A 12,429-nucleotide genomic window follows, 5' to 3' on the forward strand; every position below is an offset into this window, starting at 1 on the left:
CCGATAGTTCAGGCTCACTTAGACTATTCAGTCCATTGTGAAATTGTGGATGGACGAAAGAAAAAACTGCAAAAAAATAAGAGCAAGTTACAGCAAAATTTTAATTGAAGTTTATTAACATAATAAAAAATATATCCTATATTAAAGTCCAACATAAAATTAGCTTATACAGATTTTTTATGAAAAGGAGAAAAGAGAAAAAGAAAGCTTTAAATCGTTGCTAGTTACAATATAAACATTCATCTACACTCTTAAAACAAATCGCTTCTGTAACATATACCCCAAACACATTTTGCTACAAGCATATATATTTTTAGGATTGGCCCAAACAAAATATTGTTTGTATTATTCAAACATATTATGTTTCACCTTAAGGCATACATTGGTAGAAAAAAAAATTTAATGAAATTTTCTTTGTGTGGATATATTTTTAAAGAGCCAATTGGTTACATCCATTATTTTACTTGTAGCATACTCTTTAGGTCTCCCATTCTAAACACATATATGTTTATAGGCTATTTCCAAATTAATATATGTTTGCATCTCAGCATATTATATTTACAAAAATGTTATGTCCCAAACATAATATGTTGTAACATATTAACATATATGTCCCAAACATGTTATGCTAGTTTATGAACATTATATGCTTGTACTTAAAGATATTGAGTTAAAAATTTGGGTTCCAACCATATAATTTTTACACCCAAACATATGAAAAACAGTCTTTTTTGTCCGTGTAGAACAAGTAAAAAAGTCTTTATTAAATCAATTCGTACCCAATAAGCGTTGGATCCTTCCTTCTTCCCTCCCTCCTTATTATAGCTGACACCGAATGGTGTTTCAAATTAGGTTCGGAATACTGTCACCCCCAGGGTTATCGTTGTGCAACTTTATTCACATTTTGTAACATTTCTGGCACCATGTGACTTTTAGTGCAATTTTTTTAAAATAAACAATTAAATGCGGCCGAAAGAATCGTATGTACCCTCCACCATGGATTGCGTACAAAGTTCTACTAAAGACAGTCATACAGAATCGAATTAGTTTGGTTACCGAGAAATATTAAACCTTCTTAACATTGTTTTCTATATTGTATGTTAGTCCATATAGAGTCAATGTTAGATAATAAAGGCATAAAAAAGGAGTCTATAAATAATTATGAATGACTATGGCTATTAGAGAGCCAAATTTCAAACGCATCGGATGAAATTTGTTCCTCCATGAGTATCCTGAAGTCAAATTTGGGGGTCGATTTATATGAGGGCTATTATAATTATGAATCGATATGGAACAATTTTTGCACGGTTGTAAGAGCGCATTTACTGACATCACGTACCAAATTTCAACCGGATCGGATGAGATTTGCTCTTTCAAGAGACTCCATAAGGCAAATCTGGGGATCGGTTTATATAGAGGCTATATATAATTGTGGACCGATAGGGACCAAATTTTACACGATTATTAGGAGTCATATACTAACATCACGTACCAAATTTCAATCGAATCGGATGAGATTTACTCTTCCACTAGTCTCCGTAAGGCAAATCCGTAAGGCAAACCTCATCGGATGAAATTTGTTCCCCCCTGAGAATCTGGAAGTCTAATTTGGGGTTCGGTTTATATGGAGGCTATATATAATTATGAACCTATATGGAGAAATTTTTGCACGGTTGTAAGAACTAACATCACGTACCAAATTTCAACCGGATCGTATGAGATTTGCTCTTTCAGGAGATTCCGTAAATCAAAATTGAGGATCGGTTTATATAGAGGCTATATATAATTTTGGACCGATATGGACCAATTTTTAAACGGTTATCAGCAGGCATATACAAACATCGCGTACCGAATTTCAACCGAATCGGATGAGATTTGCTCTTTCACAAGTCTATATAAGGCAAATCTGGGAATCGGTTTATATGGGGGCTATACCTATCTATACCGATATGGTCCATTTACAATACCATCTGGCCTACATCAATAACAATTATACTTACACAAAGTTCAAGCCGATAGCTTGTTTCGTTCGGAAGTCATCGTTATTTCCACAGACGGACGGACATAGCTAGATCGAATCCAAATTTCTCCATGGCCTAAAATATATAAACTTTATGGGGTCTGAGACCACATTTTCGATGTGTGTTCACAGGTAATGAGAAATTTAAATGAAATTTAATGAGAATCCTATAGTGGAAGGTATAAAAATATGGGCTGCAACTATATCTAACCTGATCTGCGCGGTACTTAGAGTAGTTCTGTCGCTTTGTTATAGCCTAAATCACATAGTGGTCAGGGTATAATAACTTTGATCTGTCAAAAAATGTGCCTACCACAAATATTGATAAAATATATACCGATCGACTCAGAATCACCTATTGAGTCGATCTCGCGCTTGGTGCTCGTCCGTCCGTCTGTCTGTCCATGTATTTGTTGTTCGCAGGATTCCGGTCGCAATTATAAACCGATTTTGATGGAATTTGGTACAGAGTGTTTTTTGGTACAAGGACGAACGATACTGAATTTGGAATAAATCGGATCAAATTTAGATATAGCTCCCATATATATGTATCGCCAGATTTTTTCAAATGGGGCCACGTTGCGCTTTATTTCCCACAGATCATAGTCAAATTTGGCACAAAGTAATATTTTTCTTTCACTCTTTAAGTCTACAAAATTTCATCGAAATCGGTTCAGATTTAACTATAGCTCCCATATATATGTATCGCCCGATTTTCCCAAATTTGGCCATAAAGCCCTTATTTACGAACTGATCTTACTAAAATTAAGCACAAGGTAACCTTCTGTGGTACCAACCAAACTTGCAAAATATCATCCAAATCGGTTCAGATTTAGATATAGCTCCCATATATATGTAGCGTCCGATTTTTAAAAAATTTCCCTAATAACTTTATTTTTAACCATAGTGGCCTCATTTATTAACCGATCTTACTCAAATTCTGAAAATATTAATCTCCTATAATATAAACAAAACCTGCAAAATATCATCCAAATCGGTTCAGATTTAGATATAGCTCCCATATATATGTATCGCCCGTTTTTCAAAGATTTACCCTTAATAACTTTATCTCTGACCATAATAGCCTTATTTATTAACCGATCTTACTCAAATTTAGAAAAAGGTAACCTTCGGTAATATCAACTAAACTTGCAAAATATCATCCAAATAGCTCCCACAGCTATATCTAAAAATAAAACTCTGACAAAATTTTCTATAGAAATAAAATTAAAATAAAAAAAACTATAAAAAAAATTCTGACAAAATTTGCTATACAAAATAAAATGCTGACAAAATTTCTTTTAGAAATAAAATTTACAAAAATAGCTATAAACACGCAGAGAAGGAATATGATCACCTCAAACATGTTTCAAGAGCAAAATGTTATTTTTGTATGGTGACCATGTAACATGTTTGTCACTCAAATGTTATTTTCTCACCAATATAACTGCTTGCCGAAATCAGATACATGATTTCCAAGGAAATAACATGGTTGCGAAAACCATGTTACATGGTCACCATCCAAAAATAAAATTTTGCTCTTAAAACATGTTTGAGTGATCATATTCTTTCTCTGGGTGAAATTGACAAAATTTTCTATAGAAATAAAGTTTTGAAAAAAAATGTTCTATAGAAATAAAATTTTGAAATAATTTTCTATAGACATAAAATTTTGAAAAAAAATCTATAGAAATAAAATGTTGAAAAAAAATCTATAGAAATAACATTTTAAAAAGATAAATTCTATAGAAAAACAAGTATATACGGCCGTAAGTTCGGCCAGGCCGAAGCTTATGTACCGTCCACCATGGATTTCGCAGAAACTTCTACTGAAGACTGTCATCCACAATCGAATTACTTGGGTTGCGGTAACACTTGCCGATGGCAAGGTGTCTTAAAACTTCCTAACACCGTAATATATACCACATAGTCCATACGTGGTATATATTAAACTAAAAAAGGCCGATTAAATACGTATATAATTAAGTTTAAAGTTTCTATAGAAATAAAATTTTGACAATATAAAATTTTTACATTTTCTATAGAAGCAAAATTTGGAAAAAAATATCTATAGAAATAAAATTTGGAAAAAATTTTCTATAGAAATAAAATTTGGAAAAAAATTTCTATAGAAATAAAATTTTGACAAAATTTTCTATAGAAATAAAATTTTGACAAAATTTTTTTATAGAAATAAAATTTTGACAAAATTTTCTATAGAAATAAAATCTTTACAAAATTGTCTATAGAAATCAAATTTTGCAAAATTTTCTATAGAAATAAAATTTTGCAAAATTTTCTATAGAAATAAAATTTTGACAAAATTTTCGATAGAAATAACATTTTGACAATGTTTTCCATAAAAATAAAATTTTGGTAGATTATTTTTGGCTCGAGTGGCAACCATGATTATGAACCGATATGGACCAATTTTTGTGTGATTGGGGATCGGCTATATATAACTATAGACCGATATGGACCAATTTCGGTATGGTTATTAGCGGCCTTATACTAACACCACGTTGCAAATTTCAACCGGATCGGATGAATTTTGCTCCTCCAAGAGGCTCCAGAGATCAAATCTGGGGATTGGTTTATATGGGGGCTATATATAATTATGAACCGATATGGACCAATGCTTGCGTGTTTGTTAGATACCACACTCTAACACCATGTTTCAAATTTCAACCGGATCGGATGAATTTTGCTCCTCCAAGAGGCTCCGCAGGACAAATCTGGGGATCGATATATATGGGGGCTATATATAATTATGGACCGATATGGACCAATTCTTGGATGGTTGTTAGAGACCACATACTAACACCACGTACCAAATTTCAACCGGATCGGATGAATTTTGCTCCTCTAAGAGGCTCCGGAAATCAAATCTGGGGATCGGCTTATATGGGGGCTATATATAATTATGGACCGATATGGACCAATTTTTGCATGGTCATTAGAGAACATATACCAACACCATGTACCAAATTTCAGCCGGATCGGATGCAATTTGCTCCTCTTTGAGGCTTCGCAAGCCAAATCTGGAGATCGGTTTATATGGCGGCTATATGTAATTATGGACCGATGTGGATCAATTTCTGTATTGTTGTTAGAGACCATATACTAACACCATGTACCAAATTTCAGCTGGATCGGATGAGATTTGCTTCTCTTAGAGCAATCGCAGGCGAAATTTGGGGTTCCGTTTATATGGGGGCTATACGTAAAAGTAGACCGATATGGACCAATTTTTGCATGGTTGTAAGAGACCATATACTAACACCATGTACCAAATTTCAGCCGGATCGGATGAAATTTGCTTCTCTTAAAGCAATCGCAAGCCAAATATGGAGGTCCGTTTATATGGGGGCTATACGTAAAAGTGGACCGATATGGCCCATTTGCAATACCATCTGACCTACATCAATAACAGCTGCTTGTGCCAAGTTTCAAGTCGATAGCTTGTTTCGTTCGGAAGTTAGCGTGATTTCAACAGACGGACGGACGGACGGACATGCTCAGATCGACTCGGAATTTCACCACGACCCCGAATATATATACTTTATGGGGTCTTAGAGCAATATTTCGATGTATTACAAACGGAATGACAAAGTTAATATACCCCCATCCTATGGTGGAGGGTATACAAATTTTGGCAAAATCATCTATACAAATCAAATTTAGATTTTGTACTAGAAATTATTACAATATTTATTCGAGCTTTTTTTGACAAAATTTTCTGTAGAAGTAAAAATTTAGACAAAATTTAAGTTTTTATATAATTTTTTTTATAGAAGTAAATATTTGAACAAAATTTCATATAGAAATAAAATTTTGACAAATTTTTCTTTAGAAATAATATATCGTTAACAATTTAAATAAATGTAATATCTTTAAAAATTATAATTTTAGTCTTATATTATACTCTCAAAATCCATTGTGAGTAAATTCTCCTTTTTTTTAGAAGTAGTAACTTTCCCTTGGCGGTGCAGTATAAGTAAAAATAAAATAAAATTTGAAATTGAAATAAAATTTTAAAATATTTTTTTCGAAGAAAACAATTTTTTTTCATACCAATCACAAAAAGTTTGATCAAAATCTTCAAAATAATATTTTTTAAATTTGGTTTTGGATTTTTTAAAATTTTGTAGGTTATTTTTCGCAGGAGTGGCCACCGTGATTGCCATTCGTTTTCAAACTTGAAACAACTTAGACTTGCATTTCAGCTGAACAAATACCTTTAATTACCGAAGTATAGTACAACAAATGGACCAGATTATCTCAGTAGTTGGTGCCTAAGCGATTTGTAGCACCGCACATTACATACAGTGTTCAAAACGTAAAATGGTTAGTAGGTTCATGTGAGTGTTATATAAAACAAGTAAGGAAAGTCTACAGTCCGACTATATTAAACCCTGCACCACTTTGCAGATCTACATTTTCGGTCCCATCTCAAATCCTTCAATTTTTTGCGTGCTATATATGAAGGTGTATGTTCTCACAAATGATTTGGACAACAGATTTTAGACTTCTACAAAATCTCTAGACTCAAAATTTAAATCGCCGAATGACCGGGACGAGGTAAAATGTGGGAAATATTTAAATTTAAAGCTATTGCATAAAATTTCGTTAATCTGCATTTATGATTTATCAGTCGATATATACGATTTTGACCACATTTAGCGCACATTGCTAAAACTTTAATTGTACTCTCCGAAAAAATTTCAAAATTTTCGGAATAAAACTTTGATCTCTGTGGTCATATGAATCGAAATCAGGCGAAAGATATATATGGGAGCTATACATAAATACGAACTTATTTGGACCAAATTTTGCAAAATAAAATAAATTTCATGGTGGCGGCTTAATGCCCATGGATCGATTCAGCCCATCTTCTAGGATATAGGTTAGGTTAGGTTACGTTAGGTGGCAGCCCGATGTATCAAGCTCACATAGACTATTCAGTCCATTGTGATACCACATTGGTGAACTTCTCTCTTATCACTGAGTGCTGCCCGATTCCATGCTAAGCTCAATGGCATAAGACCTCCTTTTTTATAGCTGAGTCCGAACGGCGTTCCACATTGCAGTGAAACCTTTTAGAGAAGCTTTGAAACCCTCAGAAATGTCACCAGCATTACTGAGGTGGTATAATCCACCGTTGAAAAACTTTTTAGTGTTCGGTCGAAGCAGGTATCGAACCCACGACCCTTGGCATGCAAGGCGGACATAGCAACCACTGCTCCACGATGCCCAACCAAATGTATGTTTCTGTTAAATAAAGTTAGTTTAATCGGCTCGTGGGCGCCGCAAGCTATGCTATATAAATATAACTTATATGGATAATTGTCTATTGATGACAATAACAGCTACAATACATAGAATATGAAGATATGATTATGAAAGTTTTGACAACAAACACATTGGAAGGAAACAGATTTTGAATTTTGACTCGCACAAAACCTTTACAAATAGAACCTTCGTTATTTTACAAGTTGATAACTAATTTGTATATTTCGGTTACTATACTCCAATCCATTATTTTTAAAATTTGGTACATTTTTAACCCAAAAAGTACAATTTTTTTATTCTCGTTGGTACAATTCAAAAAATTGATTTTTCATCCCTGCACCAGCATTAACATACTGAGAGGGAATAATCCAACACTGAAATGCTTTGTCATTCCGTTTGTAACACATCGAAATATTGCTTAAGATCCCATGGGTCGTGGTGAAATTCTGGGTCGATCTAATTATGTCCGTCCGTCCGTTTGTTGAAATCACGCTTCCACAACTTCCCAACGAAACAAGCTATCGACTTGAAACTTGGCATAGGTAGTTGTTACTGATGTAAGTCAGATGGTATTGCTAATGGGCCATATTGGACCACTTTTACGTATAGCTTCCATATAAACGACCCCCAGATTTGGCTTGCGGAGCCTCTTAGTCAAGCAAATTTTATCCGATCCTGTTGAAATTTGGTACGTGATGTACGTATATAGTCTCTAATAACCTTGCAAAAATTGATCCATATCGGTCCATAATTATAGATAGCCCCATACGAACCGATCCCAAGATTCGACCTCCGGAGCCTCTTGGAGGAGCAAATTTCATCCGATCCAATTGAAACTTGGTACATTATGTTAGTATATAGTATCTAAAAACCATGCAAGAATTGGTCCATAGTGGTCCATAATTATATTTAGCCACCATATAAACCGATCTCCAGATTTGACCTCCGGAGCTCTTGGAGGATCAAAATTCATCCGATCCGGTTGAAACATGGTACGTGTTGTTAGTATATGGATTTAACAAATATGCAAAAATTGGTCCATATCGGTCCATAATCATATATAGCCACCATATAAACCGACCCCCAGATTTGACCTCCGGAGCCTCTTGGAGGAGCAAATTTTATCCGATCGGGATGAAATTTGGTACATTATGTACGTATATAGTCTCTAATAACTTTGCAAAAATTGGTCCATATCGGTCCATAATTATAGATAGCCCCCATATGAACCGATCCCCAGATTTGACCTCCGGAGCCTTTTGGAGAAGCAAAATTCATCCGATCCGGTTGAAATTTGGTACATGGTGTTAGCATATGGTCTTTAACAATCACGCAAAAATTGGTCCATATCGGTCCATAATCATATATAGCCCCCATATAAACCTATCGCCAGATTTGGTTATGGGGCCTCTTTGAGGAACCAATTTCATTCGATTCAGCTGAAATTTGGTACATTGTGCCAGTATATGGCCGCTAAAAACCATGCCAAACTTGACCCATATCGGTCTCTAGTTATATATAGTCTTCAGATAAACCGATCCCCAATCACAAAAAAAAGTTGTCCATAATTGAACATAGCCTCCATATAAAGCGACCCCCATATTTCAATTCTGGCTCTCTAATTACCACGGAAAAGTTCATACCGGTTCGTAATTATTTATAGACTTACATATATATACCTTTTTGTCTAATATATACCACGTATTGACTAACTTACAATTTAGAGGACGATGTTAAGGAAGTTTTAAGATACTTTGCCATCGGTAAGTATTACCAAAACCCAAGTAATTCGATTGTGGATGACAGTCTTTGGTAGAAGTTTATACGCCATCCATGGTGGAGGGTACAAGTATATACGGCCGAACTTGCGGCCGTATATACTTGTTGGTGTTCGTTTGGAGCAGGATTTAAACTCACCAACCCCTGTATGCAAGGCTGGCATGCTAACCATTACACCATGGTGGCTCCGACTAATTCCTAATACCTAAGGTTGTCCCAATCTCACCATAAGCCACACGACGATCTTGCAATAGCATCATTGATTTCCGGAAAAACGCCAGAGTTTGGAGGACCTTCACGAAATTCGTCTTGGAGTGAATTACGGTTGAAGTCACCATACCATCGATAAACACTGGACTTTGTCAGAGTCTCAGTGGCAAAAATTGATTTAAGGTCATCGATGCCTTGTTGTTGAATTAATTCATGTCGAAATTTGTAAAAAATAATCACACGAAAATGTTCACGACCTACTTTCATTTTTTGGGCGAGATGCATCCTCTTTAAGTTGCTATAAACAACACAAATAGCTCTCATATGTCATACCGTTCGAGGTACGTATAATCTCAAAAATGTCAAGCTTCACGATAGAGCTGTCAGTTGGCAGATTGCAACACTAAGGATGGTCAATCCCGCCAAATAAAAGGAATCCCTCGTAGTTAATTAGTATGCACCAAACAAAACGAATTCAGTAGGCTTGATTCGCCTCCCCCTGCCTTCTTTCTTTTTCTCATGCATTGTCTTACTCGCATCGTAAAATAGCAAAAGTACAAGCAATTTGAATCACTTTTGATTTAAACAAATCATCATTTTATCGTTTTATTAGCTTTGCGAAAACTGTTAACACAATCGAAACAATAGACTCCAAGTAATTGATGTTTAATGTCACACTGCCTGTCTGACTGTCAAACACTTTCAATTTTCTTTCCCTTTCACAAACTTCATTACCAGCTTACTCAGTGCCAATTATGAAACCTCAGCTATCGTCGACAAGCAGACCTATATGCGTATCAAACTATTCAAAAGGGTCCACATATTGTCATAGAACGTTTACACAAATCTTTTCAGTGAAAAATTGGCAATAACTGCAACTGACTCGTTTGGCAGATTCTTTATGAAGCCATGGAATGTTATGGCAAAATGCCAGGAGGTTTCTGGTCAAAAATTGCTTTCTGCAATTCATCTCTAGTTAGATTGGAATTTCTTATAATCATTTGCACTACCTTTGAATAGGTCTCCGACATTTGCCTACAATGGAACATTGGAAAGTGTTCTGGTAACTGATATTACTTCAAAGTCAACCCTGAAGGATTAAACATTGAATTGAAGCCATTTGACAAAAAATTCAAATTCAATAACGCAATGTGCCAACACACCGAATATTGTGCTCTAGATTGAGGAATGACAATAAGTAAATGACATAATGTCTGTCAATGTGCTGTGTAGAAGAATGCAATACTATGGGAAATGTTAACAAACTGGAAGGCTGTTGATATTGGGAAGTCTAAGGACATTCAAGAAAGAACCATAATAGAAATGATCGCAGTTATGTTACAAGAAGTGGGTATATTCAAAACAAATTGGATGAATTAGCAAGAACACAACTTTTTCTTACTATGTTAATCCGGTCGATTCTATTTCCAGTATAAAAAACACTCTATTAAACGGTTGAAAATTCATATTTTGTAAGATTGACATTTTTAGACTCTCATGACGAAAATTCAGGACATCAGGTTCGGTACCAAATTTCAATTCATCAGGATTAGAAACAAGTATATTATAAGTTGGTCAACCCGTTGTAGCGCATCGATTAGAAATTCTAAGACGGTCTAACGAAGTCCGTCAGTCTGTCTGAATGTCTGCCTGACTTCTAAAGCCTTCAATAATGAAGCTATCGTTCTGACATATGACAAAAACTCGTCTTTTGTGTACGATATGGGCTAAAGCGGACCGCACACTGAAAAAAGAGTTTTCTTTTCTGAAGAACGAAATTTTAGACAATTCTTTGGAAGCAAGTAAAAGAGTTTAGAGACCATAGTTACAACGTTTGTCATGAATTCACCTTTGTTTGCTTTCAATGAAAATGCTTCAAAGAGCAATTTCGTTTGTATAAAATTTCGTTCCTTTGGAAAATATTTTTTCTTTGAGTGTATGCACGTTTTCCACAGTTGGTGAAATTCTTCCCAAAATGGTAGATTTTTTACTGTTTGGTAGAATTCTTGACGTTTTGGTAGATTGTGCAAAATATTCTTCTCCACATTTTGTCTATAGAAATAAAATTTTGTTAAAATTCTCTATAGAAATAAAATTTTGACAAAATTTCTTATAGAAATAAAATTTTGGAAAAATAGAAATACAATTTTGAAAAAATTTCCTATAGAAATAAAATTTTGTCAAAAAAAATTTTGACAAAATTTTCTATAGAAATAAAATTTTGTCAAAATTTGCTTTAAAAATAAAATCTTGACAAAATTTTGTATAGTAATCAGAGATGGTCTGTATCAAACCTTTTTAGGTTTGCGACTGTCGCAAAGTTGTAAACGTCGTAAACGTCACATAAGTGTCGTAAATGTAGAAAAAGTAACAAAAGTCGCAACCTCAAAATACTTTAGTCGCGTCAGCTAGGCAGAAAATTCGATGATATGCAAGACGATGGTATGTGCGAAGAGAAGGTTTTAGTCCACACATATTCTCTATTGCCTTTTGCACGAGTACAGGGTAACCGTGGATTTTCTCGTCCTTTCTTAGCTTTAAGTTCAGTCTCCTGTCCAATATAACCCCAAGGTATTTTGCACACTCACCATCGGGAATTTCGATACCACGTAAGAAAATAGGCTTGACCGTGGGAAAACTTTCACAAATTTCTGCAGAAACTCACAGCGAATGCTGTCAAACTAAATTAAAAAATGTTCAGGATTTCTTCTATTCAAAATTAGGTTTTCTACGGTGGGTTTACGACTTTTGCGACATATTATATGTCGCAAAAGTCACAGTTTGTTACAGGCCAACCCTGATAGTAATAAAATGTTGACAAAATTTTTGTGAGAAATAAAATTTTGACAAAATTTTCTAGAGAAATAATTTTAACAAAATTTTCTATGGAAATTAAATTTTGACAAAATTTTCTATAGAAATAAAATCTTGACAAAATTTTGTATAGTAACATAATAAAATTTTGACAAAATTTTCTATGGAAATAAAATTTTGACATAATTTTCTATGGAAATAAAATTTTGGCAAAATTGTCTATACAAATAAATTCTTCACAAAATTTTGTATAGTAAAAAAATTTCCACAAAATTTTCTATAGAAATAAAATTTTGTCAAAATTTGCTATAAAA

The 12,429-nt window shown here is 34.2% G+C and overlaps 1 pseudogene; it reads left to right on the plus strand.

The window, feature by feature from the left end:
• Positions 1-10,403, plus strand: part of LOC142231131 (NADH-ubiquinone oxidoreductase chain 2-like) — a 28,780-nt pseudogene extending 18,377 nt beyond the window's left edge.
• The last annotated feature ends 2,026 nt before the right edge of the window (positions 10,404-12,429 follow it).

Source organism: Haematobia irritans, chromosome 3, assembly GCF_050003625.1.
Source record: "Haematobia irritans isolate KBUSLIRL chromosome 3, ASM5000362v1, whole genome shotgun sequence".
NCBI lineage: Eukaryota > Metazoa > Arthropoda > Insecta > Diptera > Muscidae > Haematobia > Haematobia irritans.